Raw genomic sequence first — 23,041 nt, 5'->3', positions numbered from 1 at the left:
CATCCACAAGATGGCTGCCATTAGAATTATATTTACCACCACCAAGATGGCTGCCGTCAGAATTACATTTGCCATCCACAAGATGGCTGCCATTAGAATTATATTTACCACCACCAAGATGGCCGCTGTCAGAATTATATTTACCACCACCAAGATGGCTGCCGTCAGAATTATATTTACCATCACCAAGATGGCCGCTATCAGAATTATATTTACCACCACCAAGATGGCCGCTATCAGAATTATATTTACCACATGGCTCTGAGCCACCATTTTGGCTGCTATTACATTTAACACATTGGCCATTAACAAAATGGCGACCATTACATTTACCACATGGCTCTGAGCCACCATTTTGGCTGCTATTACATTTAACACATTGGCCATTAACAAAATGGCGACCATTACATTTACCACATGGCTCTGAGCCACCATTTTGGCTGCTATTACATTTAACACATTGGCCATTAACAAAATGGCGACCATTACATTTACCACATGGCTCTGAGCCACCATTTTACGGTGGTGGCCGCTCACAAGATATATTTTTGTAATACACAACTCAAAACTCTATTCTTTCTATTCCTTTTCTCTTCTACCCAATTTCCAATTTTTCCTTTTTTTTTTTTTTTTTTATATACTTTCAGAGACTCTTTCTCCTGCCCTAGCAATAGACAACAATCCATTATCTTCTAGGATACCTTTTCTTTTATCTCAAGACAAGCTTCCACTCCAGGGGCTGTAACCATCCCCCCTTCTGGCATTCCACACAATTTCCACTAATTTGCATGAGTCTAACTTGCCATCTGAATTTGGCTTAGTGCCCATACGGCAGAACTGCATTAATTTCTTCATCTTTCTATAGATATACAGTATATATATATATATCTATCAAGATAACAAACACCAAACAAACAATAAGACGGGGGAGATGACTCAAACCTGAGATTCTAAAGGGAACTGAGTCTGCAGTACCCAGTTCCTATGCCTTCTTGTCACGTGGTCCCTGTCTGACTTCCGTGCTCCGTACTTTACAAACCAATTATTCCCTACTTTGTCAAATTGCTCCCTAACTCACCGGTCCCCGTGCAGAGTCAATTACTCGATGTCACGGGGCAAAAAAAGAAAAACTATAAATTTAATTGGCCCAAACTGAGCCAATTGCTCCAAGTTTCAATGAGCCGCTACACAATTTCTTATGCCCGAACTGAGCCAATTGCTCCAAGATTTACCGGGCCCCTAGGCCGAGTCAATTACTCCAGGTCCTAGTCCCTCTTGTACAGAACTGAAAATCTTATCACAGGCGACAACCGTATACCACAGACAAAAATTATTTTATTTTTTTTTTCCTACACTTGCTTTCTTTCCTTCTTTAAAAACAAAACCTGTTTTTCTCGTCCTACCACATGCTTTGCTTTCTGTAAACACTTGCTTTGACTTTCCTAGAAACCCGTTCTGTTCCAAACACAATGACTACCAGTCATACCCCTCTGTAAAAACCAGTTTTTCTTGTTTTATCACTTGCCTCTAGCCCCCTTTTTTTTTTCCCTTTCTTTCTTAGTAACCTGCTTTGACTGTCCTTACACAATGCTTCTTTTCTTTTCTATTTGTCATCTCCCCTCTTCACAACATGTAACAGGCAGTAGGCAACTAGAACATGTGACGGTTCTTGCAATTAAATGACCAGCAGCGGAGATACCCTTTCTGCCGTCTTACAGATACCAAGAAAACCGGACACGGTCAGGCAATCTGCACAGGATACCCCGAAGGACACAGGTAAAGACTACAGATTATAAAAATCAGCAGACTTACCGTGTTCTGTTAAGGAGTTGATCAGTCTCCAGATTCGGGGTACTCAGTGCATCCAGCCGTTCCACTCGCCGGTTTTACAGGGTTCAGGGCTCTTCCTCTGCTGGCCCCCCGTTGGGCGGCCAAATATTAGGGTTGAACAATTAATATAAGTGTTCAATTCTCTAGTTGCCTACTCCTGGCCTAATGGATATTGATCATGTGCACTAAAGAAATACACCAGACACAGTCAGCTGTAACTCTCCTTGATCAAAGTGTGGCTCAGCTCCAAGAAGGGATTTATTAGTCAAACACAATGTTATATATCTCCTGTAAGGGGGCTCGGTTAGCTCTAAAATGGGAGTGATCGGATGTATTCCATTGGTTAGTGGGTTGGGCATGAGCAAGTCTATGGGCGGATCCATGAGGTCATCTAGGTGGGTTGGTCCGTGAGGTCATCAGAGTGGGCGTCGCTGTGGGTGGATCCATGAGGTCATCGAGGTGGGCGTCATCTTGGATACCAGACCGCATGGTCTGGTGAAACAGGAAATGGCAGTCATCTTCAGTGTCTTCATTGTTCATATACCAGAGCACATGGCTCTGATACAGGAGATGGCAGCCATCTTAAGTGTCTTACTTTGTCTGAGGAAAACTTATGTAAGGTTAAACAATACATGTTATAGGTTGCTTCCCACAATTACCTTATGTGTTGAGGTTAATTAAGTATTTGATCTTATGGCTCTCCTCAACAAGGTGATGGCTGATGTGCATACTGATCTGAAGGAAAAGATGGCCGAGCGGACCAGGATAGAGCTAGCCAAGATGGAGATGGCAGAGCGGAGAGAGGAGAGTCAGCGAGCAGGGGGCCTCCGCCCAGGTACCTTCAACAGTAAGTCATAAAAAGATCCAGTATAATGCCTTCCAACAGTTGGGGGAGGCAGAGGAAGACATTGATGGCTTTCTGCAGGACTTTGAACGACAGTGTGCCCTTCATTAATTGAAGCCAGAGGAACGGGTTCAGATTCTGGCCAGCAAGCTGACAGGCTGGGCAGCAGACGCCTATCGCATGATACCTGATGAGGACTGTATGGACTATGAGCGGGTCAAAAAAGTGATCTTGGCCCGGTATGCACTGACACCAGAGGCATACCGCCAAAAGTTCCGCGGACTTATAAAATGTGATACTAATACCCATGCTGAATGGGCCTGTAAATTACGGCGGTCACTGCTACAGTGGGTACAAGGGAGCCAAGCAACCACTAAGGAGGACGTCCTCCAGCTCTTCTTGTTAGAACGATTCTTTAATGGACTAACCCCCGAGACACAGGAATGGCTTCGGGACAGGCGGCCAACGACTCTTGAGGAGACCGCTCGTCTGGCCGATGAACATCATGATGCCAGGAGGCCTCAGTTGTCTGGATCAAAGATGGTCACTAGGGGTCCACCCATGGACCTGGAGGCCCCCAAACCACAGAAGATTGTAGGGGGACCAGCTAAATACCCAGCCTACCACAGTCCCCCTGGGGCACAATGCCACACCTGCCATCAGCTGGGCCACCTGCAAAGACAATGTCCCAACCGGACTCAGCATACCCAGTCGCCAAAGGCGGGAGCAGCTACCTTCAGCCGGGCCGCTGTACACTGCTACCAAGATGAAGCTGACCCGGCATTGGGGGCTACGACTAACCAGGGGGTGGAAGAGATGGAGGAAGTGCTGCATGAAGTAGACCCCGTGCAAGCAGCCCGGGCAGATAATCGACAACAGCATCGACAGGTCGTGTGGGTTAATGGGAAACGTATGCAGGGACTAAGAGATTCCGAGGCAACTTTGACCCTTGTGAAGCCTCATCTCGTCCCGGACCAAGAGAAGATGGATCGGACAGTGGCAGTCCGTGTAGCAGGGGGAGCCATACATCCACTGCCTACTGCCAGGATTCACCTGAACTGGGGAGTCGGGGATGGCCTTGTTGAGGTCGGTTTGATGGAGGATTTGCCTGCAGACGTCTTGCTGGGAAATGACTTGGGGCCCATGTTGTCTGCCTTCTCGGTTGCCCCTCTGGCCGAGACATATCCTGTGACCACCCGGAGACAAGTTCGAGCTGCGGAGGCGGAATCACACTCAGAGGAGACCCAGGTAAGACATCCCAGCCCTACACGTATTCCCATAGCCAGACACATTTCTTGGGCCACCCCAGCTGAATTTAAGAGGGAGTTACTTGAGGATCCTTCATTGGAGGGATATCATGGGAAGGCACAGGAGGGGAGAGGGGTACTGGAAGGGGAAAAGTTTGTATGGAAGCAGGGACTCCTCTACCGGATCACAGAGCAGCACCACACAGGGACAAGCCCCACTATAAAACGACAGCTGGTAGTTCCCAAGAAGTATAGGCAGGAGTTACTGCGAATCTCTCATGACATACCCTTGGCCGGGCACTTCGGCGTCAGTCACACCAGGCATCGTCTGACACAAAACTTTTTTTGGCCGGGGGTAACCTATGATGTTCGTCAGTACTGCCAGACCTGTGACAGTTGCCAGCGCATTGGCAAGAGGGGAGATCGATGCAAGGCCAAATTACGCCCCCTCCCCATTGTGGAGGAACCATTTAGCCGAGTAGCGGTCAATCTGATAGGGCCGTTAGCCAAACCCAGTCTGTCAGGGAAAAGGTATATATTGACAGTGTTAGATTATGCCACACGGTATCCAGAGGCGGTTGCGTTACCTAACATACTGGCAGAGACGGTGGCGGCTGCCCTGCTCCAGGTTTTCTCACAGGTTGGATTTCCCTGGGAGATTATCTCGGACCAGGGTACCCAGTTTACAGCAGAGGTGACCAACCAACTGTGGAAGCTGTGCAGCATAAAGTCCATTAGAAGCGCCCCATACCACCCGCAAACCAATGGGTTGTGTGAACGCTTTAACGGGACATTAAAACAACTCATTGGGACTTTTACCAGGACCTACAGGGACTTAGTGCTAGAACACTGGGAAGGGGAGGGCATCATAGAAGGGGTACCTATTGTACCCTATGTGCTGGAATTCCGGGACAGCCTACAGGAGCTGACCCAGGCTGTACGTGGGAACATGCAGGTGGCCCAGCGGCGCCAGCGCGTATGGTACGATCGGAAGGCCAGAGAACGCACCTTGGAAATAGGACAGAAGGTCCTGATGTTAGAGCACACTAGGCAGAACAAGTTCCAAGCTGCATGGCAGGGGCCCTACCAGGTAGTGGGGAAAATAGCCGACACCACCTATAATGTCGCCGAATGTGACGACCCCAGGCATATCTGCATGTTCCACGCGAATATGCTGAAGCCCTACCGGGAGTGCCCTGAAGAGGTAGTGGCCATCTGTGCACCTGAATCAGAGGATTTAGCCGGACTTCCCTTGCCTGATGTCTTAGGGGAAAGGACTCAGTCCAAAACATGGGACCAGGTACACTTGTGTGAAGACTTAGGTCCCCGGGAGAGACAGCAGGCGGAGGCATTGTTGAGGCAGCGACAGAGGATGTTTTCGGGGAGACCAGGGTACACTCACCTGGCACAACACAAGGCTGAGACCCAGGATCAGACCCCCCTGCGACAACCCCCCTTCCGCGTCCCTGAGTCTGCACGAGAAGGGATGCAACAAGAGATACAAGAGATGTTGCGTTTAGGGGTCATTGAAGAGTCAGATAGTCCCTGGGCATCCCCTGTAGTGTTAGTGCCCAAGAAGGATGGGACTACACGGTTTTGTGTAGACTATCGTAAGCTCAATGAGAAAACGGTGACGGATGCGTATCCCATGCCGCGTGTGGATGAGTTGTTAGACCGGCTGGCAGGCGCAAAGTATTTGAACACCATCGATCTATGCAAAGGCTACTGGCAGATTCCCCTTAGTCCTGACGCTATTCCCAAGTCGGCATTTGTCACCCCGTTCGGCTTATTCCAGTTTCGAGTTATGCCATTCGGGATGAAGAATGCCCCGGCGACCTTCCAGAGGCTGGCTGACCGGCTTCTGGATGGTCTCCAGGACTATGCTTGTGCCTACATGGATGACATCGCCATCTACAGCGCGACATGGGAAGAGCATCTAAATCACCTAGAGACAGTATTGGACAGGATCCACAAGGCCGGAATCACCCTGAACCCAAACAAGTGTCACGTGGGCAAAGCAGAGGTTCAGTATTTAGGGCATTGGGTGGGAAGTGGGAAACAGCGACCAGAACCAGCCAAGATTGAGGCCATAGCCAAATGGCCCACCCCACGCACTAAAACCCAGGTCATGGCGTTTCTAGGGACAGCGGGGTATTACAGGAAATTAATTCCCAATTACAGCAGCGTAGCCAAGCCCCTCACTGATCTGACCCGTAAGAACCAACCCCGCCAGATAACCTGGACCCCAGAGTGTGAGGAAGCCTTCCTCCAGCTAAAGGACGCCCTCACCAATACCCCTGTATTGGCCGCACCCGATCCAACTAAACGTTTCCTTGTTCACACAGACACTTCTATGTTTGGATTGGGGGCAGTACTGAGCCAAGTCGGGCCGGACGGCCAAGAACACCCGGTAGCTTACCTGAGTCGGAAACTACTGCCCCGTGAAGTAAGCTATGCGGCCATCGATAAGGAGTGCCTGACGGTAGTATGGGCACTCAAAAAGTTGCAACCATATTTGCATATGGCTATGCCCACAATGCGTAAAGTGGGTGCGGTGGTACCCGGGTCTGGAGGAGAGGAGACTCTCCTCCAGGCCCTTGGGAACCATATTTCTGTTAAAAAAAAGAATTAAAAAAAAAAATATTGATATACTTACCTTCCGAAGACCCCGGAGTCCTCCTCCTCTCAGCGGTGCACGCGGCGGCTTCCGTTCCCAGGGATGCATTGTGCGCAGGACCTGGGAAAGGTCCTTCGCGCAATGAAGCCGCCGGGAGCGACGTTGAGGAGATCGGGGGCCGTCGGAAGGTGAGAATAACCATTTTTAATTTTTTAAAATTATTTTTAACATTCTATCTTTTACTATTGTTGCTGCATAGACAGCATCAAGAGTAAAAAGTTGGTCACACTTGTCAAGCACTATGCTTGACAAGTGTGACCAACCTGTCAATCAGTTTTCCAAGCGATGCTACAGATCCATGTGCAGTTCCCCTGTACAGAGTGTGATGCACCCATAGCTCCCCTGTTTACTGTATAATTCCCTCCACACTGTATCTTTTCATGATATCTTTCGAAAATGTGTATAAAGAAATACTAATGTGAACCTTTTACATGAATGCAGACGTATTATCTGGAATTTCCAGGCTAATCAATCCTCTGAACTTTCACTTAGTATGTGTCATTTTTTTTTCTTCCACTTTTACATAGCTGAAGTGCATAGAAACATTTATATAACTTCTCATGTGACAATTGTAAACTACTGACTACGAGAATGACATATAAAAATGCACTTTTTATTGCTCACGAGACTATAGATCAATTCAATGAAAACACTAATGACTGAAAACAGTATTTTCTCATATATGGATGAAAAAACTGAGACAGTAGATTAAAAATGAAGTAATTAAGAATAACTGCTGTCAGGGCCGAGACAAGGGGTAAGCAGAGGTATAATAAAAAAATAAAATAAAAAAATGCCCACCGCCATATCTCTCTTGAGATTTTTGGATAATAAGAGAAGCCTATAAATCATGATCATAGCATTTTGGCAGTTTTTGGTTGAGTTCCCATGATGAGTATTTGGAGAATGTTTGATGTTGATGTTGCAGATTTTCTGCAGTATTTCTGCACCTGTTAGTTAAATTAGGTCAATTGCGCTCTCATTGCATTTCTGAGTGAGTTTTTTACATGCATTTTTATCATACGGTAATTATGTATGTCATATTTATATAAAGCTACTTTATTTTGGATACTTCCTGTTACTTATTTTTCGTAAAACATTATTGATAAAGTCATGTACGGATTACATTCATTTTTAGTACGTTTCCGTTGCCCTTAAAACAGATAGTCATGACATAAGGGTATACGTGACTCAGGTAAGCTTCACTAACGACCCCTTGATCCTCCACTCCTTAACGAAGCACTAAAAGGTCCAATCTCTTAACACTAAACAAAATCCCCCCTAATTAACACATTAGACATATTGGATTTAAATGGCCACAGCAGCCTTTATTAACATTTAATACAAAACATATCAAAACAACAACCTCCCGAGGAAAGGGGGATGATCCTCGAAGCCCCAACAATGTAAGTCTCAAATATCCAAATCCCAACTTTTGGACCCTCTGGTTAAGTCTTAACCCCAGCCGCTATGCGCCAGCTCAGAGGCAGATAATGACTAACCTGGCCAACCAAAAGACCCATCCACGAGTCCCTTAGTTATCTCCTCCACGGGATTATCCAAACAAACCCCGTCCAATTAAATTCCCCCAGGGGGAGTCCAGGACCTTTCAAGATCCTCCCCACCACCAATCTGCCATTTCCACATTCCACGAACTATCAAACGGCTACTACCCTTACGGGTATACTACTTTAGAGCTTTCTTTATTCAAAGTGCAAAACCAAACATTAACTTCTCTTTCGTTTTCTTTTTCTCCAATACTATCTGAGAATTCCTACTTTAATATTTAACGCTATCTGCTTATTTCAATGCAATACTCAATATTATTTGCATATATTAATTATCTGACATTTAAACTATTACTCTGACTAACTTCTCTCACAATATCAAACACTATCCCTTTAATACAGTGCAACAGGGTCAACATTCTTTACTGAGGTAGTGCAATTAAAGGTGCAAACGATATTCAAGTCAATAACTTATCAACAGCAGCAACGATGCGAGGGACCCGTCATGAACCCCCAACGTAGGATTTGGGCGGGCTACAAGGCGTGTATCCAGACCCAGTGTTCTGCGGCGCCAAACGAGTTTTTCTTCAGGTCTCTGTAAACAAATTCAAACTTTTAAGGTACCATTTGAAACGGTCCCTTTAAGAGTTTTATGTAAAAGCAGTAGGAAGCACCTTAAGAGTTGCCAGCTATATACAAGAAAGTCTTGATCATGCTTAGTTCATGATTCTGCAGTTGTTTAAAACAAATAACTGAACGGTTAACAGAAACCTGGCCAGGTTAAACTTTTAAACAGTCAATTTATTTGCAGTCATATTTAAACGTGCAGATTTAGTCTTTCTTTTTCCAGGGTTGCTCAGGATGGTTGATACTTCCTGAATGGGAAAACTAAGGGTCATAGCGTTCCACTGGTACTGCACACCAGGGCTTGCTGGCTGGTTCCACCACTGGTGTCTGGGTGGATTGCTCACATTTGGGCATTGGCCTGGCCTGCTACGCCTGCAGGAACTGAGGATGTTACATGTTTATTACAGTCCAGCGCGTACCACCCTTTTTTGCCTATATGGCGGGTATAGGTGACTCGGTCACCAGCGTTTAGGTCCCTGTCAGGGTGTCCTTCTATTAAATGGGATTCCACATCCCTCCAGTTGATGAAGATCTCATTTATCAGGCCGGCTTCCTTGATAAATCCCCAGCCTCTCTGCTTATTGAAGACAACTACCTCCCCCTGCCGCAGTGGTCCTCTTTCTGCCCATGGAATCTTACGCATTTGGACCTTCCCTGCCAGATTCCTCTCCTCAAATGCCGCTTCACGGGCCAGGGATTCCTGTCTCTCCTTCTCCTCCCGACGCCTGCAGTGCTCCCACCAGGTAATCATGGGGATCAGGACCTGGAGCGCAATCAGGTCCTCCTCTGCGTGTTCCACTGTAAATACCATGGGCTCTGGGGAGCTAGCCTGGGGTTCACTTAGTGGGATTAGAGGAGCTGTCATCTGCCTCAGGCTGCAGTCATCCCATGGTAGCCGGTGACATACCCATCTGGGTGTCGGTGCTGACGGGATCAGGAAGGGGCCTAGCAGGGTGTCGTCAGGCCCAGGGATTGGTGTAGAGCTGGCGGTTGGGATACCCTCAAGGTGCGGTGGCATGTCATCGAGGGCCCCGTAACTCTGGTCAGGTGTATACAGCGGTGGATGAGTGTCGGGGATGTCTGTCGGGCCTTCCGCCACTGGGGTTGTCAGGGTCATGCCCCTTACCGCTGCCTCCGGAGCACCGGAACTCCTTTTCGGCTCCTGACCAGTCAGGGTAGTTAGCAGTCATCCGGCAAGACTTCCTATGAAGGCCTGTCTCCACCAGGCCATGGATTCCTGCTGTATCCGCGTGATTTGCCGGGTCAGTTCCCCACTTCTCTTTGCAGGAGGTCCGGGTTCATCATCGGTGACAGGTGCAGTTCTTGCAGGTCCCAGCTCGGAGACTGCTCCTGCTCCATCCCACACTCCGGTGTCCGCTCACCTCCCTTTACCATGTTGATTCCCGGTTCTGCCTCCTCGGTGTTGTTTCCCACGGTTTCTCTCCACCATGCCCATCTTCATGGGCGGTTCCTTCTTTTCTCCCTGCCATCCCAGATCAGGAGGCGGACCTCTCTAGTTGATGGGCATATTTCTCTCACGTAGTCATACTGATGAGCGGCGGCCATGGTTTTCGTACCATTCCTCCAGGTGCCGCCCATGACAACATTTCCTCCTGTACGCCACATGGTGCTATAATGGTGGCAGTTTTGGCACAATTTACAGTTCAATAATCACACAGCAAATCAGTCGCTTTGGCGCACATGACCCACTTCCATGGGTCGGTTCATCCTGTTTGTGGCGCCAAAATGGGTCGCCCGCCAGGGCCGTGGGGCACTCGGCACCGGGTCCGGTACTTAAAGAGGAATGGCACGTGGCTGCGACCCGGTCCCTGGCCCTGGGCGCTCAATTAAAAGGGGAAAGTCTTTAAAGGGTTTAATAAAGTCTATTCTTGATGCCACCTGTGGTATTCGGTCAGTAGAGACCGACGCTGCTTAAAGGGGTCCTCTGGGGTGATGTTATGGCAGCTAGATGGTATAACTTCCCACAGGTGAAGTAGGTCCCCAGGGCTCCCGGTGTATAGGTGAAGATGGTGAGAAGTGCAGTGAAGAACGAGGACACAGGTTTGCAGTCTCTTTTCCTGGTTTACTGTAGCTTCAGGCAACCACAGTCCAGGGCACCAGACAACAGGTACAGGCAGGGTCCGGACAGCTTGGAAGCGAATCCAGAGTCCTCTGACCAGGTGGAGGTAAAAGCCTTCCCCAAAGTGTGGTGGTGTTGTAGTCCCTTACTGCCTATGGCTTCTGATAAGGTCCTCACAGTTCCTCTCTGTCCTTAGGACGCTACCCGTATGATAGATGAAGCAGGCCTTTTTACAGGGTCTCTATTACGACCCCTATATTTATCACTGTGTCTCCTGGGTATAAAGGTGGACAGGTGATTTACAATCCAGCTGTCCTGCCGGTTTCAGCTATGTCACATTAGAGTTCAGCACGGCCTCGGTCTTCCGGCTACCGAAATCTGCGCTAGCCAGGGAGGTAGCCAAATCACTGCTCTGCTCCACTGGTATTATTCTCCTGTGCTTTCTCTCTCCTGCACTCTTTCTACAAACTGTTCGTTCCTTCTGTTCTCTTCCTCCAGGAGCTGTAGTACCTCGGACTACATGGCCCCTTCAGACCTTCTGACACTCTATGCTGTCTTCTCTGTCCTCTGACAGAATGCTCTCTAACTTCCTCTCCAGCCAGAATATATGAGGGAAGTTCCCCTTAATCCGGCTTCAGAGCTCCCCCTTCAGGCCTGGAGTATGAACGTGTTGTATGTAAGTGATTACCTGGTGAAAGGTATCCTTCATCGCTTCCAAACGTGACATCACTCTCCCCAAGTGGGAAGCAATGCCACTGTGATGACCAGGACTTAGACTTATCTTCTATTAAGATTAATCAGTCAGTATTTGATTCATGCTTCCTATGGTTCAAACAGAGTAAAGCTATTAAGAGTTACCCTTTAAGTTTTATTACATTTGTTAGGCTTATTTACTATTTAAATGTAATTTTTTTTATTTAAAATCATTTAATTTTCAGACATTAGTATCTGAATATCCAATGATATTGAAATACAATAAAATTGACCTAAAATATATTTTACCCATAGTGCAATGATAGTAAAAATAACAGCATACAAGCCAGTATTTACACCATTTTGGGGGCAGAATGCATAAATCTACCTTGTCTGTCTGCCTTTTGAGTTCTGATTAGTACTAGATATGATGCATTCAGTGTTCACTAGAGGAAGTCATAAATTGAGACACTATGGAAATTACAGAGTCGTAGTGTACATTGTTGGATAAAAGCCATGCTGTCTTGCCAAGAAATTATGAAGGAATTTCAGACAAGGATCTTAAACAAGGTTGCAATAGTATCAGGGGGTGTAATTAACCGTTCTCATACATAGTAGTATTTTATGTCAATCAATTTACAGTCAGTTATATTAACTTTGGAATAAGAAGAAAATAATTCTGGCAAGTTCCTGAATAAATCTAAAATTATTTTTAATCGTTGGATGAATATTGTGTCTGGCTAAAGGGGAACTCTGTGTGATCAATTACTACAAAATGATGTTGTGTTCCATATGCAAGATGAGGCTGAAGTGTTCTGGCCATAACAGCACATCTTGAGTCTCTGCCTTGACTCTATACTCCACCTAGCACCACCTTCTTATTCTAGACTGAGAGCTCACTAGCTAAGGCTGCTTTCACACTAGCGTCGCGCTGCGTCGGCCTGACGTACCGACGCATACTGTGAAAAAAAAGCCCGACGTGGGCAGCGGAAGCAGTCTTACGATGCTTCCGCTGCCCCATTGCAAGGTCCGGGGAGGAGGGGGCGGAGTTTCGGCCGCGCATGCGCGGTCGAAAATGGCGGTCTCGACGCACAAAAAGTTACATGTAACTTTTTTTGTGGCGGCGGTGCGCCAAAACACGACGCAACCGTCGCACGACAGTTGCGATGTGTGGCAATACGTCGCAATGAGTCAGGAAATGTTAGACTATGGGGAAAAGACGCATCCTACAGACAACTTTGCAGGATGCGTTTTTTCTCCTAAACGACGCATTGCGACGTGCAGCCAAAAACGCTAGTGTGAAAGTAGCCTAAGTAGTCAACCAGTGAGCTGTCAGTCATCAGAAGAAAATGGTACTACAGGTAGATGGGAAATAAAACCAGGGCATCAGCGACTTGGAAACTGCTGTGACTGTGATTGCGTTCAGAACACTTTAGTCTCATTTACAAAAAGAATAACATTTTTTGGAATGGAACAATGGATTGCTATAGATTGCTTTATGTTTCAAAGACCTACATGCCCAAGTGAGCAGTTTCAGGGGATGGGTTGTGCTCATGGATTCTATTTAAAATAAAAAACACAGTCTGTATAGTAAAGAAGAAGTTAAAAAAAGTGTAAAAATTGTGTATCATGGGCTGATAGTCTACATTTACAGTATATGGGAAGATAGCATCCTGCTAAAATCGCCAGAGTCTGAGGGGTGCAGTGCAATACTCTTAGCATGCACCTGTACACACCTGATTTCTGTTTGGAAGTGACAGTCAGCCTTTTGATTTTTGTATATATAGGCTCTCTGACAGAGCATTGCACCCCTCAGCCTCTGGTGGTTTTAATTACAGCAGGATCCTATCTTCCCATATAAATGTAGGCTATAAGCCCATGAGAGGAGTCCCAATAGGATAGGTCCTAGCAGAGAGAATCGCCTTATGGCGGCTGCCTGGTACACATGAATTGGGCAGTTTATGTGCCAAGTATTCTCAATTTTTCCCTATTTTCTAGAGCAGTAAGGCAATTCAAATTTCATATATTTCATTTTTGCTATAGCGCTACAGAGTGCTACTTTATTCCATCATAAATTCAGGCTGCTGCATAAACAGCAGAAGGACTAATTAAGAACTTATTAAAGAGAATATTTATGACCTATCACTAAAATAGGTCATCAATACAATGGAGGTTCGACATCCAACATCAAATCTGTTACTTGCTCTGTCAGTGATTTAGTGTAAACACATGGAAGGGAACTACAAAGTGCAGCTTCATTCAATGTGTAACAGTTGCTGCTGAGTACTGCAGATCAGCTTCTCTTAAAAGCAATGCTGCTAAGAACTGCAGAAAAAGGAGCTGTTCTTCAGTACACATCAATGTGTGCCACACACTAAATGAAGCTATTATTTTTCCAATTCCATTCCATGTGTTTCTACCTGAAGGCCGCCAAAGCAAATAATAGTTGATCGATGGGTATACAGGTGTCGGACCCCCACCAATTTCATATTGATTGTATACAATTCTGAGAATAGGCAATCGCAATGAGAACCACAATGGTGCTACTATTTATTTACAAGTGCAGCAAAATAGAATGTAATTCATCCACCAAATGCAGCAGTAAAATATCTATATACGGAAGATTCTCTCTACATGACCAGCGCCCTTCTCATCCACTTCTCAGTGACGTCACCACAATTTTGACTAGCTGGTTCACTCCATGCGTGAGCCAGAAGTTTCTTTTACATCATAAGCCTCATTCTGAGGCTCAATGAACTTACATGATAAAATTAATTTCTGGGTCACACATAGCGCAGTGTGACCCAGAAAGTCTACAGGAGGGTGACGTCACTAAGAGTCGGAGCAGAATGGCACTGGATCCTAGAGAAAGTGGCTATAGGTGAGTATATTAGTACACTCACTCTACACTACATTCACATATACACATTTAATAGAAAAAATATAGATGGGAGTAGGGTTGAGCGACTTTAACTTTTTCAGGATTGTCAAAAGTCGGGTCGGGTGAAATCGGCCGATTATTGCGAAAAGTCGGGGATCCGACCGAAACACGAAACCCAATGCAAGTCAATGGAGAATCAAAGTCGGCAGTGAGTGGAGGACAGGAAAACACCAACAGAGCCCATTTTAATGTCAACAACATAAATTCTTGTTACTTAAGCTTGTCAATCTTAATTTACCTTATAATAATAGTTAGCCATTGAAAATTTGGGGGTCATTTGGCAACAGTTGTGGGGGGAGTAGGGCTGGCTCAAGTTTTTCGTGGGCCCAGGAAACGCGGACTACGTCACGGCCGTGGAGCAGGGAGAGGTAAGTATTTCAACTTTGCAACTGCTGTGATCCTGAGCAAGCAGGGGGGGCACACTCGTTCGCATTGCCACTGGCACAGGGCCCCTCAAAGTACGGCGTTGTGATTGACGGCGGGGGCACCTCCCACTGGCAGAGACACTTTTGCGTACTATGAGGGGCCCTGTGCCGGTGACATCGCCAACGAGTATGCCCCCCCCACCTGTTGAAGGAACCTGCACTTTCATCTGCACCTTCCTCGTTGTCCCCGTGTAAGGTGGTATAGTATGCGGGAAGGGGAACCAGACTTTCTGCAGGGTCAGATACTGGCTATGTAGAGTGCAAGGGGAATGTAGTGGTCTGGGTCAATGTACCGGCAGACTCATCTAGCAGTGGCTGGGCAATGGGCAGGATGAGGAGGAAACACAGATATAGGCCCAAAGAATAAAGTAGGCTAAATGCAGTTCAAAATTGGTAACAGGAGTAAACAGGCAGCACTGCTTTGTTCAGTGGAGGAGAACAGCAAGGAGCGGCAGACACCGTTAGTAGGCCCAACCAAACCAGTAGGCCAAATGCAGTTTTAAAATTCCTATAGGCCGAAAGCCTGAAGATTGAAGCTCAGGAGAAAAACACAGGAGAATACCAAGGAGCGGCAGACACTGTTAGTAGGCCCAACCAAACTAGTAGGCCAAATGCACTTTAATATGTGATATCGGCTGCAAATTGAGGCTCTGCTTTGTGCAGTGAAGGACAGCTGTATTGAGTGGCGCAGACAGACACAGGTAGTAGGCCTAAATTAAAAAAGTTGTCTCAATGCAGTTTAAAATTGGTTACAGGGGTACACAGGCGGCAGAGCGTTGTTAAGCGGAGGACGATTGTCAGGACTGGAGTGGCCCAGACAGACTTAGTAGGCCTAAAATAAAAAAGTTGGCTCAATGCAGTTTAAAATGGGTAACAGGGGTACACAGGCAGCACTGGTTTGGTCAGCGGAGGACGATTGCTAGGAGTGGCGCAGACAGACTAGGCCTAAAATAAAAAAGTAGGCTCAATGCAGTTCAAAATGGGTAACGGGTACACAGGTAGCATTGTTTTGGTCAGCGGAGGATTAGCGGTAATAAATTTTACACCCATGTGTAGAGTATTATCTCATAATGTACATGGGTTCAACTCACCCATGAAGCGTAGAAAGGCATTTTTAGACTATCACAAACATAAACCAGACATCATATGTTTGCAGGAAACCCACTTCTCTAAAACTTCTAGCCCTAAATACTTTGACTCCAGTTATTCTCGTTTCTATCTGGCGGCATGGGAGCGTAAGACTAGAGGTGTAGCTATACTACTTAAAAATAGCCTACCATTTCAAATTGTGGGCACTGTAGAGGACCCAGACGGCAGATTCATTATTATATATGGTAATTTGCAAGGGCAAAGCATCTGCATAATAAACAGTTACATGCCCACTGCAACTCAGACACTGGTATTTAAATTAATATTATCTAAGATATCGGTAATCCCCTATCAACATTTGATTTGGTGTGGGGACTTCAACTTCACTTTAAACCCTGCTCTTGACTGCACTGCAGCAAAGCGATCAGATATATCCAAGAGAGACAGACGAAGGATAATTAAATTGATGAGTGAGTTTAGACTAGTCGATGTATGGAGGGAGACTAATAATCCACAAAAGGATATACCTTTTTGTCTACTGTACATAAAACTTACTCAAGAATAGACTTACACATAGCCACAGCAAATACATTGCCGGGGGTACTGTTCTCCCGCCATGTCCCGTCCTCTTGGTCAGATCACGATGCAGTACTCTCAGTATTTAAGTTTAACGTAAGCTCATCTAAACTGTTCAGATGGCGGCTAAATAATTCTTTATTGACTGACCCAGAAATAGCTACTAACATCAGCAATGACCTTAAGCTTTAAGGCCCCGTCTCACATAGCGAGATCGCTAGCGAGATCGCTGCTGAGTCACAAGTTTTGTGACGCAACAGCGACCTCAGTAGCGATCTCGCTATGTGTGACACGTACCAGCGACCAGGCCCCTGCTGTGAGATCGCTGGTCGTGTCGGAATGGCCTGGGCCGTTTTTTGGTCGTTGAGGTCCCGCTGACATCGCTGAATCGGTGTGTGTGACACCGATCCAGCGATGTCTTCACTGGTAACCAGGGTAAACATCGGGTTACTAAGCGCAGGGCCGCGCTTAGTAACCCGATGTTTACCCTGGTTACCAGCGTAAATGTAAAAAAAAACAAACAGTACATACTCACCATCTGATGTCCGTCAGGTCCCTTCCCGTCTGCTTCCCACACTGACTGAGCGCCGCAAAGTGAAAGTGAAAGTACAGCACAGCGGTGACGTCACCGCTGCGCTCTGCTCTCACTGTACGGCGGCACTCAGTCAGAGCAGGAAGCAGACGGCAAGGGACCTGACGGACATCAGATGGTGAGTATGTACTGTTTGTTTTTTTTTGGTAACCAGGGTAAACATCGGGTTACTAAGCGCGGCCCTGCGCTTAGTAACCCGATGTTTACCCTGGTTACCCGGGTGCTGCAGGGGGACTTCGGCATCGTTGAAGACAGTTTCAACGATGCCGAAGTCGTTCCCCTGATCGTTGGTCGCTGGAGAGAGCTGTCTGTGTGACAGCTCCCCAGCGACCACACATCGACTTACCAACGATCACGGCCAGGTCGTATCGCTGGTCGTGATCGTTGGTAAATCGCTATGTGTGATGGGGCCTTTACTTCCAAACTAATGTTAATGAAGAGTCATCCCCGGGAAATATATGGCAAGCTCACAAGAAATATATCACTGGTACTATGATTAAGTTGGCCACTGCTAAGAAAAAAAATAGATCGGAATTGCAAACCAAACTAGAAAACAAATTACTAAATCTTGAACAAGCAAACCAGCAGTCCTCCTCACGGTATCTGATTAAGCAGATACAAGACGTCAAACTCCAGTTGAATACCGTCCTTACACATAGAACGGAACGAGCTTTAGCATGGACAAGGGCCTCTTTTTATAGACAGGCAAACAAACCTAATAAATTATTAGCACGACAACTGCGCCAAAAAGAGTCCTTAAATACTATCCACTCAATTAAAAATAGTAATGGACGTGTCTCTGCTCACCCTGAAGATATTTACAGAGAGTTTCATAGTTTTTATCAAAAATTATACTCATCACCTAAGCCCCCTCCCCCGCATCTCTTGCAATCCTTCCTGCAGCGCCTGTCACTCCCTAAACTTAATGAATCCTCTTCCCAATCGCTACAGGCTGAGATATCAAACGAAGATGTGGAGTTAGTAATACAAAAACTGAAAACCGATAAAGCCCCTGGGCCTGATGGACTTACAGCGCCATATTATAAAAAGTTTAAAGATATTCTCGTACCACACATTACAAAATTCTGTAATGCACTATTAAATGGATCTCAAATGCCCTCAGAATTCTATATAGCTCACGTTGCAGTAATTCCCAAACCCAAAAAAGATCACCTGTTAACTAAAAATTACCGACCTATCTCACTACTTAATGTTGAGTTAAAAATATTCACATCCATTATTACAGATAGAATCAACAGAGTACTCCCCTCCCTTGTACACGGGGATCAAGTAGGATTTATACCGAGGAGACAAGGACCGGATAATATAAGACGAAACCTAAACATAATACACTCATCGACCAATTCTCAGCGGCCTACTATGCTTCTTGCCTTGGATATCGAAAAGGCTTTTGACTCAGTGTCATGGCCATACCTTTTTAAAGTATTATCTTTATTTGGTCTGCCCCACAGACTAGTCAACTGCCTAACTTTACTATATGACAAACCTACCGCATATCTTAAACTCCCGTCGCTGCAGCCTACCCCAATAAATATAATGAGAGGAACTACACAGGGTTGCCCTCTTTCGCCAGCTCTGTTCGCCTTGGCAATAGAACCTTTTGCCGAAGCCATAAGGAAAAATCCCGACATCTTAGGACCTACCAATTTGGGAGATCAATATAAAGTCAGCTTGTTCGCAGACGATTTGCTTCTTACCCTTACTAATCCCCATACCACCCTTCCAAATTTATTCTCACTACTTCGTGATTTCGAGACAGTATCAGGGCTTAAAATAAATATTGATAAGTCAGAGGCCCTTTTCCTAAACACATCTGAAAAAGATCAAACATATTTAGTATCGCAATTTGGCTTTGAAAAAAAAGAGCACTACCTAACCTATTTGGGGATTAACCTTACATCTAGTAGTAAATCAACTTTATATAAATGGAACTATACCCCCCTTATAAAAAATTTCCTAAGAGATTTGACTAAATGGACATCATTAACACTTTCATGGCTTGGCAGAATAAACGCCATAAAAATGGTCTCTCTCCCAAGGTTTTTATACCTATTTCGCTCCCTCCCCATTCCAATTCCCTCTAGAGTTTTACGTGAAATACATTCTATGGTTTCCAAATTTATGTGGCAAGGGAAGAAACCTAGGATCAAACAGCAAATCATGTTTATTCACCGAAAAAAGGGAGGACTTTCCTTGCCTAATTTTATAAATTATTTTAAAGCTGCCCAGATAGCTCAGTTGACCAGAACATGTTCAACTGTAGATAAACCTAGATGGGTTCAGCTGGAGTCATTTTTATTAAAGCCTTACTCTCTGATGGGCTTGCTGTGGACTGAAGCAAAGCTCCCGAAACATATCTCTATTAATTCACCTTTCGCGGCTCAGTCTCTCCTCCTCTGGAGAAAGGAGAGATTTAAGAATGACCTGCAAACCAAGAATACGCCACTAAACTCACTATTCAATAACCCAATGTTCCCCCCGGATCTTGATCCCCAACCCTTCTCCTGGTGGATTCTGCAAGGAATAACTACAATAAGACATCTCTGTTCCCCATTCAATGTGGTCTTATCTAAGCAGGAATTCATTCAAAAATATGAACCGCCAGTCCGGGAAACATTCCGCATGAACCAAATCTTTGATTTTACTAGGAGAAGTGTGCCGAGAGGGAGATCCTTTCAAATCATTGGATTTGAACAAAAATGTTCAAGCGATCCGCTGGGGGGGGGGGGTGTTATCTCTTACGTGTACTCTTCCCTTGCCACTACACAAGAGGAGAAAAAGCTTAGATTTATGCAACAGTGGGAAGAAGATCTGGAGCTTGAAATTACACTGGAGGAGTGGCAGCGCTGTTGTAATGACTTATCAAGAGGCTCCCACCAGGTATCTTTGGTCGAGTCTTCCCTCAGAGTCTTACATAGAACATACTTGGTTCCTACGAGGCTGCATGTCATATATCCTCAGATTTCTGACAAATGTTTTAGAGGTTGTGATGCTCCTGGAAATATGGGGCACATATGGTGGACCTGCCCTGTGGTGGCTGATCTGTGGCGGGAGGTGAAACTCTTGGTGGACAGGATGTACGGAAAAGAGACACCAATGAGCCCATTGACCTTCCTCCTAGGATTAAAACTGCAGGGATTATCTAAAAATTTACACAGATTGGTGGTTTTATTGGGAGTGGCGACCAAAATTCACATTGCGTCAAAATGGAGGTCTCCTTCGCTTTCATTATCTCTTGTCAAAGATAGAATGAATACAATTATGATGTACGAGCGCATCCAAGCGACGAGAACCGATAGCTGGAACTCCTTTTTTCAAATCTGGTCGCCATGGCTGGATCTAAATCCGGATGATTATACGAGGCTAGCGCTCACTCTTTCTCCGTGAACGTTGGCTCTTCTCCTCTTTCTCAGTGGATTGATGGTACTTGATCTGGCCGGTGTCAGTGTCCGACTTATATTGACAGTAGTGTTGAGCATTCCGATACCGCAAGTATCGGGTATCGGCCGATACTTGCGGGTATCGGAATTCCGATACCGAGATCCGATACTTTTGTGGTATCGGGTATCGGTATCGAAACAACATTAATGTGTAAAATAAAGAATTAAAATAAAAAATATTGCCATACTCACCTCTCCGACGCAGCCTGCACCTTACCGAGGGAACCGGCAGCGTTGTTTGCTTAAAATTCGCGCTTTAACTTCCTTACGCGAAGTCCCGGCTTGTGATTGGTCGCGCGCCGCCCATGTGACCGCGACGCAACCAATCACAGCAAGCCGTGACGTAATTTCAGGTCCTTCAGGATTTTAAAATTACGTTCCGGCGTTGTGATTGGTTGCGTCGCAGTCACATGGGCGACGCGACCAATCACAAGCCGTGACGTCACGGGAGGCTGGACACGCGCGCATTTTAAAATGCGCGCGTCTCCTGCCTCCCGTGACGTCACGGCTTGTGATTGGTCGCGTCGCCCATGTGACCGCGACGCAACCAATCACAGCAAGCCGTGACGTAATTTCAGGTCCTTCAGGATTTTAAAATTACGTTCCGGCGTTGTGATTGGTCGCGTCGCAGTCACATGGGCGACGCGACCAATCACAAGCCGTGACGTCACGGGAGGCAGGAGACGCGCGCATTTTAAAATGCGCGCGTGTCCAGCCTCCCGTGACGTCACGGCTTGTGATTGGTCGCGTCGCCCATGTGACTGCGACGCAACCAATCACAACGCCGGAACGTAATTTTAAAATCCTGAAGGACCTGAAATTACGTCACGGCTTGCTGTGATTGGTTGCGTCGCGGTCACATGGGCGGCGCGCGACCAATCACAAGCCGGGACTTCGCGTAAGGAAGTTAAAGCGCAAATTTTAAGCAAACAACGCTGCCGGTTCCCTCGGTAAGGTGCAGGCTGCGTCGGAGAGGTGAGTATAGCAATATTTTTTATTTTAATTCTTTATTTTACACATTAATATGGTTCCCAGGGCCTGAAGGAGAGTTTCCTCTCCTTCAGACCCTGGGAACCATCAGGAATACCGTCCGATACATGAGTCCCATTGACTTGTATTGGTATCGGGTATCGGTATCGGATTAGATCCGATACTTTGCCGGTATCGGCCGATACTTTCCGATACCGATACTTTCAAGTATCGGACGGTATCGCTCAACACTAATTGACAGATATGAGAGAAATTTCTTGCTTCTTTATTTTTTTTATTTATATTGTAAAAGCGTAGAGTGGTTTTATAATGTTCATGTCCTAATGTTCACCCCCTTTTGTCTCTGTCTTGTCTATGTCTTGTCTTAATTTCATTAATACTAATATCCCCCTCATATAATGCCATGTTAATGTTGATATTTGTGAAATTTCTGTACATTCAATACTCCCATGTTGGGAAACTTATGTGATATCCTTTAAATAAAAAATTATTGAAACAAAAAAACAAAATGGGTAACAGGTACACAGGCAGCATTGTTTTGGTCAGCGGAGGACGATTAGTAGGAGTGGCGCAGACAGACTTACTGTACTAGGCCTAAAATAAAAAAGTTGGCTCAATGCAGTTTAAAATGGGTAACAGGGGTACACAGGCAGCACTGGTTTGGTCAGCGGTGGAGCACTGTTTGAGCTGGGGGGGAACACTCTCTCGTGGGCGGCGGTACTGGCCCAGGGCCCCTCATATTACGACGGTGTGTCTGAAGTTGGGTGTGCACCCCCACCGCCAGAGACACTTAATTGTACGATGAGGGACCCTGTGCCAGTGCCGTCGGCCAAAAGTGGGCACACACACCTGTCCAGGCAAACGGCACTCGCACGGGTGCTTGCGCCAAGTGGTGACTACGGGCCCGTGGGGGGAGTCAGCCCATTTAGGGAGGTGTTAAAAATGGCCTATGGTGGACATTCAGCAGCAGCAAATGGAGGAATTGGAGCAGTCAGTAAGAGGAGTCCAAAAGCAAGACCTTTTTAAAGGAAAACTACGTGTCAGCAGGGGAAGGTGGGGCAAAAGAATGTGAAATCCATGATCGGTTCATTTTAATGAAGGTTAGATCATCAACATTTTGGGTAGCCAGACGTGTCCTTTTTTTGGTCAGTATTGAACCAGCAGCACTGAAGACTCTTTCTGATAGCACACTGGCAGCAGGGCAAGCGAGCTCCTGTAATGCATATTCTGCCAATTCAGGCCAGGTGTCTAGTTTAGATGCCCAGTAATCAAAGGGGAATGACCTGTGAGGGAGAACATCGATAAGGGAGGAAAAGTAGTTTGTAACCATACTGGACAAATGCTGTCTCCTGTCACTTTGAATCGATGCAGCTGTCCCTGTCGTGTCAGCGGTCATTGAAAAATCACTCCACAACCTTGTAATAAAACCCCTCTGTCCAACGCCACTTCGGATTTCTGCAC

The 23,041-nt window shown here is 46.1% G+C and overlaps 1 long non-coding RNA gene across 1 annotated transcript in view; it reads right to left on the bottom strand.

Moving 5' to 3' along the window:
- Positions 1-716: 716 nt before the first annotated feature.
- LOC143807584 (uncharacterized) overlaps positions 717-23,041 on the bottom strand; it is a 1,151,218-nt gene continuing 1,128,893 nt past the window's right edge. Inside the window, exon 2 of the long non-coding RNA XR_013221769.1 lies at positions 717-2,440. This is a non-coding gene — a long non-coding RNA (uncharacterized LOC143807584). The remainder of the gene's footprint in view (positions 2,441-23,041) is intronic.

This window comes from Ranitomeya variabilis, chromosome 2 (assembly GCF_051348905.1).
Source record: "Ranitomeya variabilis isolate aRanVar5 chromosome 2, aRanVar5.hap1, whole genome shotgun sequence".
Lineage (NCBI taxonomy): Eukaryota > Metazoa > Chordata > Amphibia > Anura > Dendrobatidae > Ranitomeya > Ranitomeya variabilis.
This window is presented reverse-complemented; position numbering and strand designations above follow the sequence as displayed.